The 22,381-nt window shown below is 47.7% G+C and overlaps 1 long non-coding RNA gene across 1 annotated transcript in view; it reads right to left on the bottom strand.

The window, feature by feature from the left end:
• Positions 1-564: 564 nt before the first annotated feature.
• LOC144493486 (uncharacterized) overlaps positions 565-22,381 on the bottom strand; it is a 154,872-nt gene continuing 133,055 nt past the window's right edge. Inside the window, exon 4 of the long non-coding RNA XR_013497754.1 lies at positions 565-687. This is a non-coding gene — a long non-coding RNA (uncharacterized LOC144493486). The remainder of the gene's footprint in view (positions 688-22,381) is intronic.

The raw sequence follows: 22,381 nt of genomic DNA on the forward strand, positions 1-22,381 counted from the left end.
AAGGTCAAAGGGATACTTTCAGAATGTGGTAAACCACTGTTATGTCCTGATAACCACTGTTATGTTCTGATGACTGGACACACCCCTACTGCCTGAGGCTCCTCCCCTGTTCACTGGGGTATAAAGGTGGCTGCTCCTCCCCTTCGCCTCATTCTGGTCCGGTCCCTCGGTTAGAGTTTACTGTAGAGTTAGTTCCCTTTTATAGTTAATAAAAGCCTATTATTCCAGATTCCATCTCTGGGTGTTGATAGTGCATCACAGAATGTCCATAAACTTCCCCAGTTTGATTCAGAATGCTGCTGACCTTCTATCCCAATTCAAAATGTTTAACCAGCATGTAGAAGTTATCGCTTCATGATTTTGGTGTGTCTGAACCAGACAAGCAAGACATAAAAATTTGACTATTTGGGAATGAAGGTCTACACAGGTTGAATACGTCACGATTAACAGGAGATGGGGTAAAAAATCCCCAAAAGATATGGACTACATTGAAAAACTGCTTCAGAATCACTTTTTATATTCATTCATCAACAAGAGTACATCTCATTTTGACACAGCCTGAAGAATCCATCGGTCACTTCATCAGTAGATGCAGAGAAAAGGGCATGTACTGTGGTTTTTCAAATCCCGAGCCCGCAGACAGAATTGATGATCGCATCCACTCCCCTGGAAGCATTCCACAAAGATCTGCTCAAACAGGGACATAAATATAAAGCAGTTCTCACAGGTCAAAAAGCTTGCAGGTCCAAAAATACACCTTCAATTGTTAACGCACTTAGTAGAACACCCAAAACTAGCAAACATGTGGAAGGTGTGGCTTGCTGCATACACCAAGGAAATGCCCAGATTTTAATCAACTCTGCAAGGCATGTGGCAGAAAGGGCCATTGGTAGTTGCAGTGCACTAGAGCAAAGGCTGATGCATCTGAAAAGAGCCATGCACTTATTCAAACAGACTGTACACAATAAGTAGCTTCAAACAATAAGAATGAACATTCAGCATTCCATCAGAAACATAGATGAGCTGATAGACAAACCAGAAAAATCACAATGATGTGCACAATGAGATGAAGAGCAGTAAGCACGTGTTTTACACCATCAATCTCATGGGAAACATGTGGGTTTGCGTCTGCTGCTTTTCATCCCATTTGGGGGTGGAATGTAAGTTGTACATTCAGTTGGCTGGCAATCCTTCCATTGTTTTAAGAGATTACAGATTATTAAAAATCCAACTAGAAAAAGAAGGCATTAGAAATAATGAGGGAGATTTTCCTGCCATTCCTGCCAGTGGGATCATCCGGTCCTGCCAACAGCGAGCCTTTGCCACAGGTTCCCCTGCGGCAGAGGATGCAAACATTGGAAAACCCCATTGACAGCAGTGGAAGCAGAAGATCCCACTAGCGGCCAACGACAGGCTACATTCGCCACCGCAAAACATGCAGCAGAAAATCCCGCCATGTATCTTTCTCGATAAAACAACACATCCCCATAACACAACATACTACCTCTGTGAATTCTAAAGGAGATGAATCCACAGATGTGGAATACCATGGGGAAACCTAATACTGTGAAACTTTCAGGGTACAACAATTCATTAATTTCATGTGGAGGATCCATTGTCCTGGAGTAAAATACAATCAATTTTTCTGATTGTCTTAGATGTTCTACTTTGTGGTCGGCCCAGCAATTGCAGGTCTACCAGCATGTCATGACCAATCACTAGTTGCAATCCATGGAATCAGTCAGACATCACAAGGAAGATCAATCACGGAAACTAGTAGTAGTATCACCCTTGTTCATAACTTAACATTGAATATTCAGGATGTTTTGACAAAATTGGCAGTTTCAAGAGAGCTGCAACATTACACTAGCAGGAAAATGCAAGTCCATCAGCCTGTGACTACACACAAGTTGTGCTTCATGTCAACCCTGAACCAATAGGAATTTCATACTCGAAGTGTGCATCTGGTGTATGGCTACAGGAAAGTCAAGGCCTCATATCCAGACAATGGTCAGGATTCATTCACTCTTGTGGCAATCTTCTGTGCCAGCTATACTTGACCCACCAGGGCAATTCAAAGGGCAATTAAGCAACAAGGTTTCCACACTCACAGATGACATTTAACTCCAGTCTGAAACCCAGAAGCCTGCTGCAGGGCGGCACAGTGGTTAGCGCTGCTGCCTCACAACGCCAGGGACCCGGGTTCGATTCCCTGCTTGGGTCACTGTCCGTGTAAGGGTTGTAAGGGCTTTGGCTCACTGGGCTTCGGCGGAGGCGAGGAAGGTTGTTTGTTTTTTCTTCTGTTCTCCCCCTTTTTGTTTGATCTTCCAAAAACTAAAAAGGAAATGGCAGGTATGAGTGGGAGGCCAGTATACTGCATTCGGTGTGGGATGTGGGAGTTCCTGGAGACGACTTGCCTCCCGGAAGTCCATATCTGTGCCAGATGCGTGGAACTGCAACTCCTGAGGGATCGTGTAAGGGAGCTGGAGCTGCGGCTCGATGACCTCAGTTTAGTTAGGGAACATGAGAGATTAATAGATAGAAGTTATAGTCAGGTAGTGACACCAGGGTCTCGGCAGGAAGACACGTGGGTCACAGTTAGGAGGGGTAATAGTCAGAAGGGTGATGTGCCAGAAAGTACCCCAGTGGCAGTCTCCCATAAAAGAAAGGAATGGGCAACAGATGGGATAAGGGAAGGAAGTGAGCAGTCTGTGGAGGGATCCCCTGTGGTTGTTCCCCTCCAAAATAGGTATATTGTTTTGGATTCTGTGGAGGGGGATGACCCTCCAGGGGTAAGCCACGAGGACCAGATCGCCTGCACAGAGACAGGCTCAGGGGTCCGGAAGGGAAAGAAGGGGTTTAGGAGAGCGATCGTGGTGGGGGACGCAATGGTCAGAGGCACGGACAAGCGGTTCTGTGGGAGTGAACGAGAATTCAGGATGGTAGTCTGCCTCCCTGGTGCCGGGATACTGGATGTCTCCGAGAGGGTAGGAAGCATATTAAAAAAGGAAGGTAGTCAAACGGACGTAATTATACACATTGGTGAAAATGATGTAGGTAGGAAGAGCAGGGGGGTCATACCATAAGACCATAAGACCATAAGACATAGGAGCGGAAGTAAGGCCATTCGGCCCATCGAGTCCACTCCACCATTCAATCATGGTTGATTTCAACTCCATTTACCCGCTCTCTCCCCATAGCCCTTAATTCCTCGAGAAATCAAGAATTTATCAATTTCTGTCTTGAAGACGCTCAACGTCTCGGCCTCCACAGCCCTCTGTGGCAATGAATTCCACAGACCCACCACTCTCTGGCTGAAGAAATTTCTCCTCATCTCTGTTCTAAAGTGACTCCCTTTTATTCTAAGGCTGTGCCCCCGCGTCCTAGTCTCCCCTGTTAATGGAAACAACTTCCCTACGTCCATCCTATCTAAGCCGTTCATTATCTTGTAAGTTTCTATCAGATCTCCCCTCAACCTCCTAAACTCCAATGAATATAATCCCACGATCCTCAGACGTTCATCGTATGTCAGGCCTACCATTCCTGGGATCATCCGTGTGAATCTCCGCTGGACCCGCTCCAGTGCCAGTATGTCCTTCCTGAGGTGTGGGGCCCAAAATTGCTCACAGTACTCCAAATACGAGAGAAATTCAGGGAGATGGGTGCTAAGCTAAAAAGTAAGGCCTCCAGGGTAGCAATCTCTGGACTGCTCCCGGTGCCTAGTGCAAGTGAGGTTAGGAACAGGGAGATTCTACAGTTGGACGCATGGCTAACTGACTGGTGCAACAGGGAGGATTTTAAATTCATAGATAACTGGGAAGTCTTCAAGTCAGGATGGCAACTGTACAGAAAGGATGGGTTACACCTCAACTGGAAGGGAGCAAATATCCTGGCTGGGAGTTTTGCTAGAGTGTTTCGGCAGGATTTAAACTAGTGTGGCAGGGGGGTGGGGAACAAAACAGTAGGTCAGTAAGTACTGAGGCTGGGGTTGAGCTGGGGGCCAGGGCAAGGCTAGCTAAGAAGAGGAGCACTCTGGAGGAGGATGACCTGAGTGGGCCTGGAGGTCTGGAGTGCATCTGCTTCAATGCGAGGAGCGTAACAGGTAAGACAGACGAACTTAGGACCTTAATGCTTACGCGGAATTTGGATGTGGTTGCGGTGACGGAGACTTGGTTAAAAGAAGGACAGGACTGGCAGCTGAATATTCCGGGGTATAAGTGTTTTAGGCGAGACAGAGGAGGGGCTAAAAAAGGTGGGGGAGTAGCGATATTAGTTAGTGATGCGCGTTATCACACACGAGGCTTGAGATGCTCAGGAAATAAAGGATTTTATTTGCTGTTACAACGAAGCTACTAATTATATACACGATCCCAGACTGAGGGGTCCCAGACAGAGCAGAGACCTTTATACCTCTCTCAGGTGGCGGAGCCCGACTGGGATGTACCACAATAACTATAATACAAGGTGTAGCAGCCCAACCCTAACCCCAACAGCAACAAGTAAAACAACCCATCCCTAACCCCAACAGCAACATATATGCATACTTGTAGTACTGGCCAAACCCTGGCTCAGTACTATCTAGTGGGAACCAACGATGGTTCACCACATTCACCCCTCCTTTGAAGACAAAGGCCGGCGGGGTACAAAAAACAGAATGATTTGTCATCAGTCTATAAGTTCAGACGGTCAGGGGGACCGCACCGTCGTTGTGACCTCCTCAATACCGGCGATGACACCGGAGTAGGCACTCGCGGTGGCGTTCTCCCCAAGGCGATGTCCAACTGTTCCTCCACAGTCTCACGGGCCGGTTGACCCCGAGGTGATGGTAATCCATGGAGTTCCGACACGCCCTGAAGTGGCGACCATCCTCTGGACTCAGGCAAGCTGTACACGGGAGTAAAAGGGTTAAGTAATGGTCCTGATGCTGCCCGCGCCGTGTCCGGGGGGTAGTTATAGAACCGATGTCAGGGGTAGGTTCTTTACCCAGAGGGTGGTGAGGGATTGGAATGCCCTGCCAGCATCAGTAGTAAATGCGCCTAGTTTGGGGGCGTTTAAGAGATCCGTAGATAGGTTCATGGACGAAAAGAAATTGGTTTAGGTTGGAGGGTCACAGTTTTTTTTTTTAACTGGTCGGTGCAACATCGTGGGCCGAAGGGCCTGTTCTGCGCTGTAATGTTCTATGTTCTATGTTCTATGAAACAAGAGTTATGGGGTTTGTAACAGGGGGTATGGGAGCTACAAGGGTTTCTACGTCCCCTGCTGGCGCCAGGTCTCGGATCGAGACCGTGTCCTCTCGCCCGTCAGGGTATGCCACATAGGCATACTGAGGGTTGGCGTGGAGGAGATGGACCTGTTCGACCAACGGGTCGGACTTGCGGGCCCTAACATGTCGCCGCAGGAGGACAGGTCCTGAGTCCGTCAACCAAGACGGTAATGAGGTCCCAGAGGATGACTTCCGAGGGAATGAAAACAGCCTCTCATGGGGAGTAGCGTTGGTTGCCGTACACAGGAGTGAGCGTATGGAATGGAGCGCATCAGGGAGCACCTCTTGCCAATGGGAGACTGGAAGGCTTTTTGACTTCAACGCCAGTAAGACAGCCTTCCAGACTGTAGCATTCTCACGTTCCACCTGTCCGTTACCCCTAGGGTTGTAGCTCGTGGTTCTACTAGAGGCAATCCCGTATGAGAGCAGGTATTGCTTCAAGTCATCGCTCATGAACGACGAGCCCCTGTCGCTGTGAATGTAGCAGGGGTACCCGAACAGGGTGAAAAGATCACGGAATGCCTTGATAACCGTGGCAGCGGATGTATCAGAGCAGGGAATAACAAAAGGGAATCTCGAGTACTCATCAATGATGTTGAGGAAGTACACATTCCGATCTGTTGAGGGAAGGGGGCCCTTAAAGTCGACACTCAGTCTTTCGAAGGGACGAGTGGCCTTGACTAATTGTGCCCGGTCAGGTCGGTAAAAGTGCGGTTTGCATTCCACGCATACCCGACAGCTTCTTGTTATGGACCTGACATGTTCCACCGAGTAGGGCAGATTGCGGGCTTTTATAAAGTGGTAGAGCCGAGTGACCCCAGGATGGCATAGGTCATTATGGAGAGCCTGCAAACGGTCCTCCTGTATACTGGCGCATGTTCCACGCGAGAGGGCATCCGAGGGCTCATTGAGTTTCCCTGGACGATACATGATGTCATAGTTATCGGTGGAGAGTTCAATTCTCCACCGCAAGATCTTGTCGTTCTTGATCTTGCCCCTCAGCGTGTTATTAAACATGAACGCCACGGACCGCTGGTCCGTGATCAGGGTGAACCGTTTTCCCGCCAAGTAATGGCGCCAGTGACTGACGGCCTCCACAATGGCCTGGGCCTCCTTTTCCACCGATGAATGCCGAATTTCGGGGCCTTGGAGGGTGCGGGAAAAAAATGCGACGGGCCTGCCCGCCTGATTAAGTGTGGCGGCCAGGGTGAAATCAGATGCATCGCTCTCCACCTGAAAGGGGATGGACTCATCAACAGCATGCATCGTAGCTTTCGCAATGTCGGCTTTTAGTTTATCAAAGGCCAATCGAGCCTCTGGTGTTAGGGGAAAAGAAGTGGACTTGATGAGCGGACGGGCTTTGTCCACGTAATTGGGAACCCACTGTGCATAATAAGAGAAGAAGCCTAAGCATCTTCTCAGTGCTTTTGCACTAGTGGGCAGGGGAAGTTCAAAGAGGGGACGCATACGGTCTGGATCAGGGACAATGATCCCGTTTTCCACCACGTATCCGAGGATGGCTAAACGGCGCGTACGAAATACACACTTCTCCCTGTTGTAGGTCAAGTTCAGGCGAGATGCAGTGCATAGGAAATTCAGGAGATTTGTGTCGTGGTCCTGCTGGTCATGCCGCAGATGGTGACGTTATCCAGGTACGGGAAGGTAGCCCGCAGCCCGTTCTGGTCCACCATTCGGTCCATAGCACGCTGGAAGACCGAGACCCCATTGGTGACACCAAAGGGAACCCTGAGAAAGTGATACAAGCGACCATCCGCCTCAAAAGCCGTGTATTGTCGGTCCTCTGGGCGAATGGGGAGTTGGTGGTAGGCAGACTTGAGGTCTATGGTAGAGAACACCCGGTACTGCGCAATCTGATTGACCATGTCAGATATGCGCGGGAGGGGATACGCATCCAGCTGCGTGTATCTATTAATGGTCTGACTATAGTCAATGACCATCCGGGGTTTGTTCCCACTCTTGACCACCACGACCTGCGCTCTCCACGGACTAGCGCTAGGTTGTATGATCCTTTCCTTGAGGAGCCGCTGAACTTCAGATCGAATGAAGATCCGATCCTCAGCGCTGTAACGCCTACTTTTAGTCGCAATGGGCTTGCAGCCTGGCACAAGATTCTGGAACAGGGAGGGTGTGGTAATCTTCAGCGTCGAGAGGCTACAGGCGGGGTGCGTTGGGCAATTTGGAGGCTGCTGTTCTCCCACTGAAAGCGAAGGGAGTGGCCCACCGTAATGTAGGGTTACACTCCTCAAGTGGACCATGAAATTTAGTCCGAGAAGTATTGGCACGCAAAGGTGCGGCAACACCAGGAGCTTGAAACGCTCGTAAACCGTGCCTTGCACCGTTAAAGTTACCACGCAACTCCCTAGCACGGTGACAGACTGGGACCTTGATGCCATAGAAATTGTCTGTTTGACAGGTTGAATCCGGAGTCCACACCGCTTCACAGCGTCTGGGTGGATAAAACTCTCAGTGCTCCCGCTGTCAAACAGACAATAAATCAAGTGGTCGTCTACCTGAATGTCCATCATAGACTTGTCAAGTCTATGAGGCTTGGCCTGGTCCAGGATGATCGACGCCACCGTTGGTTCATGAGCGCCACTGCAGGCAGCTGAGATTGACGAGGATGACCCCTGCTGGTCGTTCGCGGTCGGTGCCGACCGACATGGCCGCTCCCATAGGTTGCACGTGGGTGATGGCGCCAAACTCAGCGACCCCTGGTGGTCACACATCTCCGACTCCGTCGACCGTAATGGCGTCGTCCTGGCCTCGCACGTGGACGAAACCCTCGACGATGCCGACGACGAAGAACCGGGCTCCAAGGAATCGCAGGCCGCACTGCTGTTCCGAGAAGCAGATTTAGATCGGCACACTTTCGAATAGTGCCCCTTCTTACCGCAGGCGGAGCACAACACAGCTTTAGCGGGACACCGTTGCCGAGTATGCTTCGCTCCCCCACAGAAGTAACACCGCGGGCCGCCCAGAGCTGCTGCCGTCGTCTGGCCCGAGTGTGAGCACGCCATTACGCAGCTTTTCGAACCCGAGGGACGAGGAGGGATCAGCGACTGCTCCTGCCACGTTGTCTCCACGTGGTCTTCAGGATACAATACTAGGCTTTTGGAGGCCGTCTCCAACATATCCGCCAGTTCTATTGCCTTAGTGAGGTCAAGATTACCTTTCTCCAGCAGTCTGAGTCGGATGTAAGATGATCCGATTCCCGCCACAAACGCATCTCGAGCGAGGTCGTTCATGTTCTGGTCTGCCGACACTGCTTTGCAGTTACAGCCCCTGGCTAGCTGTAGGAGCTCGTTCGCGTATTCTTCCGTCGTTTCGCCGGGCTGCCGTCGTCGAGTGGCTAAGAGGTATCGAGCATGCATTTCGTTGGGCGGTTTAATATAACGCTTCTTAAGAAGCTCGAGAGCCTTTGTGTAGTCGGTGGCCGCACGGATCGCGAGGTAGACGGTGTCGCTTACCCTCGCATGGAGGACCCGGAGTCTGTCATCATCTGTGGTGACCGCTGCGGAGGCTGCCAGGTAGTCCTCAAAACATTTCAACCAGTGGTCGAAGGTGTTAGAGGCGCCCGCCGCACGTGGATCCAGTGTAAGACGTTCTGGTTTCAATATCTGCTCCATACTCTCTGTATCGTTTTTTTTTCCAACGAGAGTTTACTTAACAGCAAATAAAATTGATGCGCGTTATCACACACGAGGCTTGAGATGCTCAGGAAATAAAGGCTTTTATTTGCTGTTACAACAAAGCTACTAATTATATACACGATCCCAGACTGAGGGGTCCCAGACAGAGCAGACACCTTTATACCTCTCCCAGGAGGCGGAGCCCGACTGGGATGTACCACAATAACTATAATACAAGGTGTAACAGCCCAACCCTAACCCCAACAGCAACAAGTAGAACAACCCATCCCTAACCCCAACAGCAACATATATACATACTTGTAGTACTGGCCAGACCCTGGCTCAGTACTATCTAGTGGGAACCAACGATGGTTCACCACAGTTAGGGAGCATATTACCGCGGTGCAGAGGGTCGACAACTTAGAGGGGTCATGTACTGAGTCACTGTGGGTGGAACTCAGAAATAGGAAGGGTGCAGTCACTATGCTGGGGGTGTACTACAGACCACCCAACAGCCCATGGGAAGTGGAGGAAAGGCTATGTTAGGAGATTCTGGATAGGTGCAGAAAAAATAGGGTTGTTGTAGTGGGGGACTTTAATTTCCCTGGTATAGACTGGAAAGTGCTTAGAGCTGGGTTTCCAGACAGGGAGGAATTTGTAAAATGCATACTGGAAGGTTCTTTGGAACAGTATGTAGATAGCCCGACTAGAGAGGGGGCTATGCTGGACTTAGTTCTGGGAAATGAGCCTGGTCAGGTCGTCAAAGTTTCGGTAGGGGAACATGTGGCAAATAGTGACCACAACTCTGTTAACTTTAGGATAGTAATGGACAAGGATGAGTGCTGTCCTACGGGCAGGGTGCTAAATTGGGGAAAGTCTAACTATAGCCGGATTAGGCAGGAATTGGTGGACATTGATTGGGAGAGGACGTTCGAGGGTAAGTCCGCGTCTGGCATGTGGAAGTCTTTTAAGGAACTATTGATAAGGCTGCAGGATAGGCATGTGCCTGTAAAAAGGAAAGATAGCAAAGGTAAGATTCGAGAGCCGTGGATAACCAGGGAAATTGAGGATCTGATTAAAATGAAAAGGGAGGCATACGTTAAGTCCAGGCAACAGAAAACAGATGGAGCTCTGGAGGAATACAGAGAGAGTAGGAAAGAACTCAAACGAGGAGTTAGAAGGGCAAAAAGAGGTCACGAGATGTTCTTGGCAGGCAGGATTAAGGAGAATCCTAAGGCATTCTATTCATACATTAGGAACAAAAGAGTTGTCAGGAAGAAAATCGGACCTCTCAGGGACAAAGGAGGGGAATTATGCTTAGAACCCAAGGGAATAGGGGAGATCCTAAATGAATACTTTGCATCGGTATTCACGAAGGAGAGGGGCGTGTTAACCGGGAGTGTCTCGGAGGGAGGTGTTGACCCGTTCGAGAAAATCTCCATTACAAGGGAGGAAGTGTTAGGTTTTTTAGGGAACATTAAAACTGACAAAGCCTCAGGGCCTGATGGCATCTATCCTAGACTGCTCAGGGAGACGAGAGATGAAATTGCTGGGCCTCTGACAGAAATCTTTGTCGCTTCTTTGGACACAGATGAGGTCCCTGAGGATTGGAGGATAGCGAATGTGGTCCCGTTGTTTAAGAAGGGTAGCAGGGATAACCCAGAAAATTATAGGCCGGTGAGCTTGACGTCCGTGGTAGGGAAGTTGTTGGAGAGGATTCTTAGAGACAGGATGTATGTTCATTTAGAACGGAACAATCTCATTAGTGACAGACAGCATGGTTTTGTAAGAGGGAGGTCGTACCTTACAAATTTGGTGGAGTTTTTTGAGGAAGTGACAAAAACGGTTGACGAAGGAAGGGCCGTGGATGTCGTCTATATGGATTTCAGTAAGGCATTTGACAAAGTCCCACATGGCAGGTTGGTTAAGAAGGTTAAGGCTCATGGGATACAAGGAGAAGTGGCTAGATGGGTGGAGAACTGGCTTGGCCATGGGAGACAGAGGGTAGCGGTCGAAAGGTCTTTTTCCGGCTGGAGGTCTATGACCAGTGATGTTCCGCAGGGCTCTGTACTGGGACCTCTGCTATTTGTGATATATATAAATGATTTGGAAGAAGGTGTAGCTGGTGTTATCAGCAAGTTTGCGGATGACACGAAGATGGCTGGACTTGCAGATAGTGATGAGCATTGTCGGGCAATACAGCAGGATATAGATAAGCTGGAAAATTGGGTGGAGAGGTGGCAGATGGAATTTAATCCGGATAAATGCGAAGTGATGCATTTTGGAAGAAATAATGTAGGGAGGAGCTGTACAATAAATGGCAGAGTCATCACGAGTATAGAAACACAGAGGTATGCAAGTCCATAAATCCTTGAAGGTGGCAACACAGGTGGAGAAGGTGGTGAAGAAGGCATATGGTATGCTTGCCTTATATCCCTACGGGGTATAGAGTATAAAAGCTGGAGTCTGATGATGCAGCTGTATAGAACGCTGGTTAGGCCACATTTGGAGTACTGCATCCAGTTTTGGTCGCCGCACTACCAGAAGGACGTGGAGGCATTAGAGAGTGTGCAGAGAAGGTTTACCAGGATGTTGCCTGGTATGGAGGGTCTTAGCTATGAGGAGAGATTGGGTAAACTGGGGTTGTTCTCCCTGGAAAGATGGAGAATGAGGGGAGATCTAATAGAGGTGTACAAGATTATGAAGGGGATAGATAGGGTGAACGGTGGGAAGCTTTTTCCCAGATCAGAAGTGACGTTCACGAGGGGTCACGGGCTCAAGGTGAGAGGGGCGAAGTATAACTCAGATATTGGAGGGATGTTTTTTACACAGAGGGTGGTGGGGGCCTGGAATGCGCTGCCAAGTAGGGTGGTGGAGGCAGACACGCTCACATTGTTTAAGACTTACCTGGATAGTCACATGAGCAGCCTGGGAATAGAGGGATACAAACGATTGGTCTAGTTGGACCAAGGAGCGGCACAGGCTTGGAGGGCCGAAGGGCCTGTTTCCTGTGCTGTACTGTTCTTTGTTCTTTGTTCTTTGTATGGAGTCTGCAAGTTCTTCCTGTGTCTGCTTGGATTTCCTCCCACAGTCCGAAAGACTGGTTAGGGGCATTGACCATGCTAAATTCTCCTTCTGTACCTGAATAAGTGCCGGAGTGTGGCGACTGGGGGATTTTCACAGTAACTTCATTGCAATGTTAATGTAAGCCTACTTGTGACATTAATAAATAAACTTTAATCTTAAACTAGAACACTATGGGGGGAATTTTACCATTTTGAGTCTAAGTGCCGGATCTGGGTGTCAAATAGATCCGAGCCTGGAATCCTCTTTCCAGCGCGCCCATACGCGTTTTGCCAGCTCCAGTCCGATTCGCGCTGTGGGCGGGGCTTAGTGCTGGTGGACCGATCGGAGCTCTGAACTGCGTATACGCAGTTCAAAAAAAATCTGACAGCACGCCTGGGCGCGAGAAAAAAAGCAGAAAGCGGAGAACGCGGCTCTCTGACGTTCATCCTCTGGTCGGGAGGCGAGGGAAGTGGGGGGGATGGGAGGGGAGGGGGTATGACCGACCATCCCCTCGGGGGGGGGGAGAGGGGGGGGAGTGGAGAGGGGGTCTGACGCATCATCCCCTGGTCAGGGGAGGAGAGGAAGTGTGACGTATCATCCTCTGGGGGAGTGGGAGGGGAGGGGGTGTGACTGATCATCCCCGGGGAGGCGGGGGGGTGGAGAGGGGATGTGACGTATTATCCCCTGGGGGGGCGGGGGGGGCGGGGGGGTGGAGAGGGGGTGTGACGTATCATCCCTTGCGGGGGGGGAGGGTGGAGAGGGGGTGTGACGTATCATCCTCTGGTTGGGGGGGGTTCCGCTGCCTGTCTGCGGCCGATCCCTCCTGGCACCATCACTGGTACACTACCAGCCACAACCATCTCTCCCGCTCTATCGCACTTGCAGGGTAGAGTAATCTGTGGCTGGTAGTGTTCCAGTGATGGTGCCAGGAGGGATCGGCCACAGACAGGCAGCGGAACCTCCCCGACCAGAGGATGATACGTCACACACCCTCCCCCCCCCCCACCCCCCGCCCCAGAGGATGAGATGTCACACCCCCTCTCCTCCCACCACCCCCCCCCCAAGGGGATGATACGTCATACCCCCTCTCCTCCCACCACCACCCCCCCCCCCCCCCGCCCCCCCTCAGGGGATGAGACCTCCCACCCCCTCTCCTCCTCAACCAGAGGATGACCTGGGTCAGAGAGCCGTTGCAGTCTCTGACCCCGCTCTCCGGAGGTTGCAGCAGCGACTTCAGACTTTTATTTTGCAGGTCGGTTACAGCGCGGACGCGGATCGGGCCAGAAGACGGTAAAGTGGGATTTGGCGGTAGAGTTGGGTGCACGGTTCATTAAGTCGATTTAAATGCATGCGTGGGCCAGACCCGCGCCCGAATCGGGTGTCGGTAAAGGCGCGATCTGCTCGGATTCGGGTGCAGATCGCGTTAAAGGCCCGACGCCCAACTTTACCGCGAAGTTTTAGTAAAATCAGGCCCTATGAGGTACACCATCGGCATATACTCAAACAACGTTTTTGCTGTCTGGACAGCTCTGGAGGAAGCATGCAATACTCAAGGTATGGTATGCTGTATGCTACACAACCTCACCATCATGAGTGAACAGCCCTTGTCAGGCAAGAAGCTGGGAAGCAGGAGCACAAGGAGTTGGAAGAGAAGGAGGAAATAGAGAAACAGGAAGAGGGAGACAGCCCCTTTCTACCCAGACTCTACACAATCAAATATTTAATGAACCAAAACAATAACCTCAACCAGATCTCCCCACTCACCAACAATCCTACACTCAATGCCTTTCCCCATCATTGACTATCATAGCCTCCTCCTTCCCACGATACAAAAATAAAAGCCCAGACGGAATACCCATTCTAACACAAATGTATAAATCATGATGTACAATGTACAACAATAGACTAATCACTCTTCTGCATTTTCTTACTGAGTTAACCTATCCTAGTATTTCCATGGGATGGTTCCCCTATGGCTACGGCGTGGCTGCTGTCAGTTGAGGAGACAGCACATTTTCTTGGTGGGAGTCCTTGCAGCTCTGGGCCCAGAGCCTCAACCTCAGAGAGCGCTATCTCAGCTTGGGCTGGCTGATTGCTAGGCAACAGCAAAGGCACAGCCAAAATGACAGGAGGAGCCACTGCCACTTTCCCAGTCACAACGTTTGGGAGAATAGATTGATGAATCAATGTGATATCCTGGAATCCCCTTTGAACGCAGGCATCCAGAACCATGATGGCAGTTAGCTAAGATTGTACAAAAAGCAGCCCAGGCTTACACTGCAGCACTCCAACCTCTGGTGAAAGTTGTTTGTGCTGTAATGGATGCCGATGTACAGCCATCAAATGCTGAATAATGGTTCTTTCCACCAGTTTGCTGATGGAGATACTCACCTGTTGGATGTGCTCCAAAACTCTGCACAAAGTCCTGTCCAAATTGGAACCAGACATCTCCATGTTCCTTGACATTGACAACAGGCTTTCCAGAGCTTTTGCACTGCACCAAGCCTTTGTGTGTGTACTCCCATCAACCTTCTTCTCCAGGCTTGTCCATCACAGTCCATGTGAGACCACTGCAGCAGAACCCATGTGCGACCTTGCCTTCCATCATGGGTGCCCAGTCTTGCATTGCTAGATCTATTTGAAATCTGTTGCATTTAGCACAATGGTAGTGCCACACAACACAATGGAGGGTCTGCTCAATGTGAAGACAGGTTTTCATCTCCACAAAGGCTGTGCAGTGGTCACTTCTCCTGCTACTGTCATGGACAGATACATCTGCGGTAGGCAGGTTGGTGAGGATAAGGCCAGGTATGTTTTTGCCTCTTGTTGGTTCCTCACCACCTATGGCAGTCCCAGCTATGTCCTTTATGACTCGACCAGCTAGGTCAGTAGTGGTGCTATCAAGCCACCCTTAGTGATGGACATTGAAGTCCCCCACCAAGAGTACATTCTGCACCTTTGCCACCCTTGGTGCTTCCTCCAAACGGCATTCAACAATGCAGGCGTACTGATTCAGCTGAGGGATGGGGGGGCTGTGTCTACATGGTAATCAGCAAAAGGTTTTCTTGTCTATGTTTAGCCTGATACCATGAGACTGCATGGGATCCAGAACTGATGTTCAGGACTCTCAGGGAAACTCCTTCCCAACAGTGCTGCCATCTAGACTGGGTCCGTACTGCTTGTGGGACAGGACATACCCAGGAATGGCGATGGTGGTGTCTGTGCAAGCTATGATTCTGTGCGTATGATTGTGTCAGGCTGTTGTTTGACTAGTCTGTGGAACATCTCTCCCAACAGTCCCCTGACATGAGTAAAGAGGACTTTGCAAGGTCGACAGGACTGAATTTGCCGCTGTTGTTTCTAGCGCCTGGGTCGATGTCGGATGGTCCGTTCGGTTTCATTCCTTTTTGGCTTCATAGTGGTTTGATACAGCTGAGTCACTTGCTGGGCCATTTAAAGTCAACCACATTGCTGTGGATCTGGAGTCACATGTAGGCCAGACTACAGATTTCCTTCCTTAAAGGATATTAGTAAACCAGATGGGTTTTTGCAACTGATCAACAATGGTTTCATGGTCACAATTAAGACTTTTAATTCCAGATATTTTTATTGCATTCAAATTCCCACCGCTGCCATGGTGGAATTTGAACCTGGGTCCCTTGTGTATCATCCTTTGTCTCTGGCAACAATACCACTCGGCCACTTTGACCAGAGATCCCCATCCATGAGCCTACAAGCAAATACATCAGAACTTGCTTATTGTGCTCCCTGTATGGGAAGCCAACACCCATCACTGGTTAATATCATCGAAGGCAGGGTAAAGCCGTCACGTGGCATTCAATTGTCACTTAGGGCCTTAATTGGATGGTGGGGTGGAAGGCCATCCATGAGTCTTTCTTCATCAGACTTATTTGAAGTAGAGGCAGGAAGGTGGCACAGCCCCAAGCCCACCCTCCCACCTGTGTAAATGACCCCAAACTCACCAAGGGGAAGCGCACAAAATTTCACCAAACATGAATTTGTGGTCCTGACCGCAATCAGTGATCAAAGGCTAATCGTGCATCACAATCACTGTGCACATTGCTGAGGGATTTCCAATATAAAAGGATCAAAACAGGAAGTATAAATGGGTACATTTAATTCAATTTAAAATTTTATACTGAAAGCAAAGAGGAGGATAAAAGGTGGAATTAAGGGTGAAAGATAAAAAAAGAAACGGGGAGAAAAGTTTTTTAAAAGTAATCTTTTTAAAAATACTTAAATTCTCAAGGAATGACACTCCACATTTATAAGATTAAGTCGTCATAATGAGACATATTATTTGGTATGAATTAAGACTTATCACTTGATTAAGACATATCACGGTGGCACAGTGGTTATCACTACTGCCTCATAGTGCCAGGGACCTGGGTTCGATTCCCAGCTTGGGTCACTGTCAGTGGGGAGTCTGCACGTTCTGCCCGTGTCTGCGTGGGCTTCCTCCGGGTGCTCTGGTTTCCTCCTACAGTCCGAAAGATGTGTTGGTTAGGTGCATTGGCCATGCTAAATTCTCCCTCAGTACACAGGGACCGGAGTGTGGCGACTGGGTGATTTTCACAGTAACTTCATTGCAGTGTTAATGTAAGCCTACTTGTGACACTAATAAATAAACTTTGGTTAAAATTTCACTGATGCCTGAATGCACCAACCTTAAGTTTTGTCTGACCCACTTAGAGGTATTCTATGGGTAAGTACCATAACATCACTTCCTTCCACTGATGTCAATGTTGATGCTATCAGTGAGATAACAGTGCAGTGCAGCTTGAGCAGGAGCAAGGCAAGTTGGACAGCAATGTCCACATGTGCAGATGTCGGAAATCACCCTGTAATAGCAGCGAGTGCTGACAGCCTCGCCATTATACTCAACAAAAATCTGGGCCAATATGAAATCATTTCCTCCCAAATGAGCTTAAATGTGGATGATTCAAATAACAGAGCATTCGAAGAAACCAAAATTTACACTCAACATCCACCTACTTATGTGTTCAAGTCTTTCAAAAACCCGACGCATTCTTGGAAGATTCTTCTTAAAATCACTGGAAGAAAGATCGTAATTTTTAAAGCAATTTATCATATCTCCATAATGTCTTATATGTTATGAAATTTGCCTATGGAGGCAAATCATTAGAACTAAATTTGTAACAATTTTAATTATGACACATAATCCCTTCGATTAATGCTTCAAGACAAGTCCAAGAAAGGTTTCCATCAAAATAAATACTGATCACTTCCAAAAAATGATCGCACTTACATACTGTTTCGCTCTCATTGCAGATCCATGGGAGACACAGTAATACCAGCTGTATGAGTGAGGTTTGTTTTTAAAGTTTTGATGGGATAACACATAGGAACAGACATAGAAAATAGAAGCAAGAGTGGGCCATTCAGTCCTTTGAACCTGCTCCGCCATTCTTTTTGATCGTGTCCGATCATCAAATCCTGATCCCACGTTTTCCCCCCTCTAGATTATTTTGTTCCCTTACTGCAGAACAGATTTTTCTTTCCCCATCCCTTCAATCTGTAACATGGGAGTCTCCAGTTTACACTATCAAAGTAAACATTCGACTACTGCACCGCCATTCTGAGCTTTACGGTACGCTCAGCTGGACGCAGCGGCCAAGCAGCTTATCTCCCCCATATAAAACCAGGGTTTGACTAATTCCCATCAGCGTAAATGAGGCTTATGAAACAGATTGTTTCATGTTGGCTAAGAAACTTATTTTATCTTTTCAGTTTGTGCCTCATGCCATTCGAGTGTGGTGCCTATGTAAGGGCTTTGGAATTCTGCAATATCAGTTCTTAAAAGCACGCATTTCCCAAGAGTAGCATGTGAGTTGGCAGTCCAGCCACCAAATGTGATTACTGTATATTGTGTGTCAGAAGTTTTAATAATGTGCTTAGAAAAAAAAAGACTGATTGTTCTTATGAGGTTAAACTCATTTAAATTTGTTTTTTTCACTTTTTTTTGAAAAAAAAGTGTAAAATAACCCAACAGCTAAGCTAAAAATAAAAGCCATGGAGAATCGGAACTTTTTAAGCCAAACAATCCCTGATTGAAGCAAAGAAATCCAAGCCAGCACAGGGAATTCTTTCACTTGTTATCCCACTTTCATCCCACACATCTGAGGAAGTAAAATGAAAATTTCCTGGCATCCTGGGGTAATAAAATAATCCCAATCTTCTTGTGAAACCACATTAATGCTGAGTCTTAACAGAGGCCTTTTGAGAAATGTGACTGTTGTCTTTCCCAGGCAAGGGCAGAATTCACATCAATTGACATGTGTAAAAAAAAACACCAGAGTAAAATATAAGTGGAGGTAATCTGACAGAGCAGGGATAGTTCTTCATTTTAGATAACATTTAGTATGTAACACTGCAGACGGGTTACAGGGATATCCAATTAGATTGAAGACTCATCACTCCTTATTTTTGTTACCCTTCTCCTAAAGTAGATTTTCACCAAGTATTGAAAAGCGACATATGGCAACCTATCATGTTTCCTCTTCTATATATTTTTATTGTTGCCCTGTGTATCACCATGCATTTGGGCCACAAATGTTAAGGGAAAGCTGTTAGTGCTCCAATTTTTAAACAATATTTCAGCACAAGAGTACTCTGGCGCCGGTATTCATAATTTCAATTCTTGGCACCAACATGCATTCTGCAATGCTGCATTTTGTATTATTTTCTTTCGAGCTAAATTCATCAAAAGTACTTTGATGGGAAACTGATGCACTTTACAGTGCATTGCAGCTTACAGAGGGTGGCGCCGTTTACAGAACATGGTGTAGTTTCCAGAGAGTGACGCAGTGTTACACAGAGTGGCGCAGTGTTACACAGAGTGGCGCAGTGTTACAGAGAGTGACGCAGTGTTACAGAGAGTGACGCAGTATTACAGAGAGTGATGCAGTGTTACAGAGAGTGACGCAGTGTTACAGAGAGTGATGCAGTGTTACAGAGAGTGACGCAGTATTACAGAGAGTGGCGCAGTGTTACAGAGAGTGATGCAGCGTTACAGAGAGTGCCACATTATTACAGAGAGTGATGTAGTATTACAGTGTTGCAGTATTACAGAGTGACAGTATTACAGAGGGTACCACATTATTACAGAGAAAGACACAGTATTAAAGAGCATGCTGCAGTTTACAGAGAATGACCTGGTGTATAGAGAATGATACCGTGTACAGAGAATAGTGCAATTTACAAATGATGTTGTTCACAGGGTGGCACAGTTTACAGAGAGTGGTGCAGTAAGTGACACATTTTTGATTTGATTTATTATTGTCACATGTATTAGCATAAAGTGAAAAGTATTGATTCTTGTGCGCTATACAGACAAAGCATACCGTTCATAGCGAAGGAAAGAAGAGAGTGCAGAATGTAGTGTTACAGTCATAGCTAGGGTGTAGAGAAAGATCAGTTTAATGTGAGGTAGGTCCATTCAAAAGTCCAATGGCAGCAGGGGTGAAGCTGCTTTTGAGTCGGTTGGTATGTGATCTCAGATTTTTGCATCTTTTTCTGGATGGAAGAAGATGGAAGAGAGTATGTCCAGGGTGTGTGGGGTCCTTGATTATGCTGGCTGCTTTTCCGAGGCAGCAGGAAGTGTAGACAGTGTCATTGGGTAGGAGACTGCTTTGCGTGATGGACTGGGCTTCATTCACGATCCTTTGTAGTTTCTTCCGGTCTTGGACAAAGCAGGAGCCAGACAAAGCTGTGATACAACTGAAAAGAACGCTTTCTATGGTGCATTTATATAAGTTGGTGAGAATTGTAATGGACATGCCAAATTTCCTTAGTCTCCTGAGAAAATAGAGGTGTTGGTGGGCTTTCTTAACTATAGCATCCGCATGGAGGGACCAGGACAGATTGTTGGTGATCTGGACAGCTAAAGTTTTCAAGCTCTCGATCATTTCTACTTCGTCCCCATTGGAGTAGACAGGGGCATGCCCTCCACCTGAATTCAATGACTATCTCCTTCGTTTTGTTGTTAACTTTAGAAAGCGTAGTGGAGAATATGCCCCTGTCTACATCAATGGGAACAAAGTAGAAACGGTCAAGAGCTTCAAGTTTTTAGGTGTCCAGATCTCCAACAATCCGACTTCTACAGGTGCACCATAAAAAGCATTCTATGCTACAAGACTCATCTCCAAACTTCATTGCCTGGGTCGGCCCCTCCCTCTGTGACTGGATCCTAGACTACCTAACCCACAGACCACAATCAGTAAGGATAGGCAACAACACCTCCTCCATGATCATCCTCAACACCGGTGCCCCACAAAGCTGTGTCCTCAGCCCCCTACTATACTCCTTATACACCTATGACTGTGTGGCCAAATTCCCCTCCAACTTGATTTTCAAGTTTGCTGATGACACCACCGTTGTGGGTCGGTTCTCAAACAATGACGAAACAGAGTACAGGAATGAGATAGAGAATCTGGTGAACTGGTGCCGCGATAATAATCTCTCCCTCAATGTCAACAAAATGAAGGAGATTGTCATCGACTTCAGGAAGCGTAGTGGAGGACATGTCTCTGTCTACATCAATGGGGATGAAGTAGAAATGGTCGAGAGCTTCAAATTTCTAGGTGTCCAGATCACCAACAACCTGTCCTGGTCCCTTCATGCGGACGCTATGGTTAAGAAAGCCCATCAACGCCTCTACTTTCTCAGGAGATTTAGGAAATTTGGCATGTCTGCTACAACTCTCACCAACTTCTACAGTTGTACCATATAGAACATGGCATATTTTACACAGAACGATACAGCTTGGAGATGTGCATTGCTGGAGACCAGGACATTGCTTTATGTGGTGACAGAGGGCCTGAAATTGTTCAATAGCAATAGAATAAGATGGGCTGATATTGAATCGACACTCGATCTTACGCTACATTGTTAAATGAGCAGTTGAGTCACATGTGCATGGCATCATTGTCAAAATATTGATGAGATAGACTAAAATTGATAAGATTTGTCTACTAAGCAAGACTACAGTGTGATGGTTTGGGACAGAGGACATACAAATGCTTAACTACGAAGCAAGCAGTGATGTTGAGCACTAATCCGTCACAAGTATGAAAGATTTTCCATTCATCAGTGATGTAGTTATTTGCGGGGAGAAAAGGACTGACTGAATTCCTTATCATCATCAACATTTTCCTTTCGGTACTTCCTACACTTATGTGGACTCTAAGGAAATTAGAGGACAATTTGATCCCAATGTCTGTGATGTGGTTACTGCTAATAATTAACCTCTCGAGAAGGGGGGCATCAGAGATACAGAAAATGCAACAGGGAACACAACAGCAGAGACCAGTGGGAGTGCTCAGAGATGCTGGAGTAATCAAGCAAGACAGTTCCCAGAGACACAATGAGCAAAGAGGAAATCTTCACCATGGAAGTGAAGAGGCAGCTTAAACATGGAATTAATGAGAGACTTCCTTAATATCGAACAAATTGAGGGCATCTTAGATACGGAATGGGCAATGAAGGGCCTTGTACATAAAACAGGCAGCCTTGAATATAAAATAGGAATGTTGGAGGAGCCTGCACAGGAAAGGAGCAAAACTGAGATCTCAGAAACATGCAGTATATTGCCGGGTGGGGGATGTGGGGAGAGATGGGAGAGATTTGGATTGGGGGCGGAGGGGAGTGTGTGGAAGCAGGGGGAATATAATGAGTCAACATTATTTTCCAGAAAATAATAAGTTCCTGTAGAGTATTTCATTCTTCATCACATCGTGAAGTAAAATATTATTTTACAAGGTATTACATTTTAATCGATACATCGGTGATAGACTGTTGCTCCAGAAGATGAAAATCTTCATCGAAGTGGAGACTGAGATACAAAGGAAGCAAACGCTCTCTAGATCAATTAGTTACCCTTCCTTTCCCCCTTCATTCCCTAAGTCAGAGAATCATAGAATTCCTACAGTGCAGGAAGAGACCATTGGGCCCATCGAGTCTGCACCAACCGCAATGTCTCCCATCCCCTATCCCCATAGCCCCATGTATTTAACCTACTAGTCCCTCTGACACTAAGTGGCAATTGAGCACAGCCAATCAACCTAACTCGCACATCTTTGGACTGTGGAGGAAACTGGAGCACCCGGAGAAAACCCACGCAGACACAGGGAGAACGTGCAAACTTCACACAGACAGTGACCCAAGCTGGGAATTGAACCTGGGTCCCTGGTGCTGTGCCACTGTACCACCCTATTGAATTATTTCTAGAATGCTGCATGCAGCTACCAATTTTCAACCAGCATGTGCATGTACTGATGACAATTTTCTGTGGTGCTCCCATGGAAAATACAAAACATGGGCCTGAATTCTGTTGTTGGATGAGCACAATTGGCAGGACTGG

Source organism: Mustelus asterias, chromosome 5 (genome assembly GCF_964213995.1).
Source record: "Mustelus asterias chromosome 5, sMusAst1.hap1.1, whole genome shotgun sequence".
Classification (NCBI taxonomy): Eukaryota; Metazoa; Chordata; class Chondrichthyes; order Carcharhiniformes; family Triakidae; genus Mustelus; species Mustelus asterias.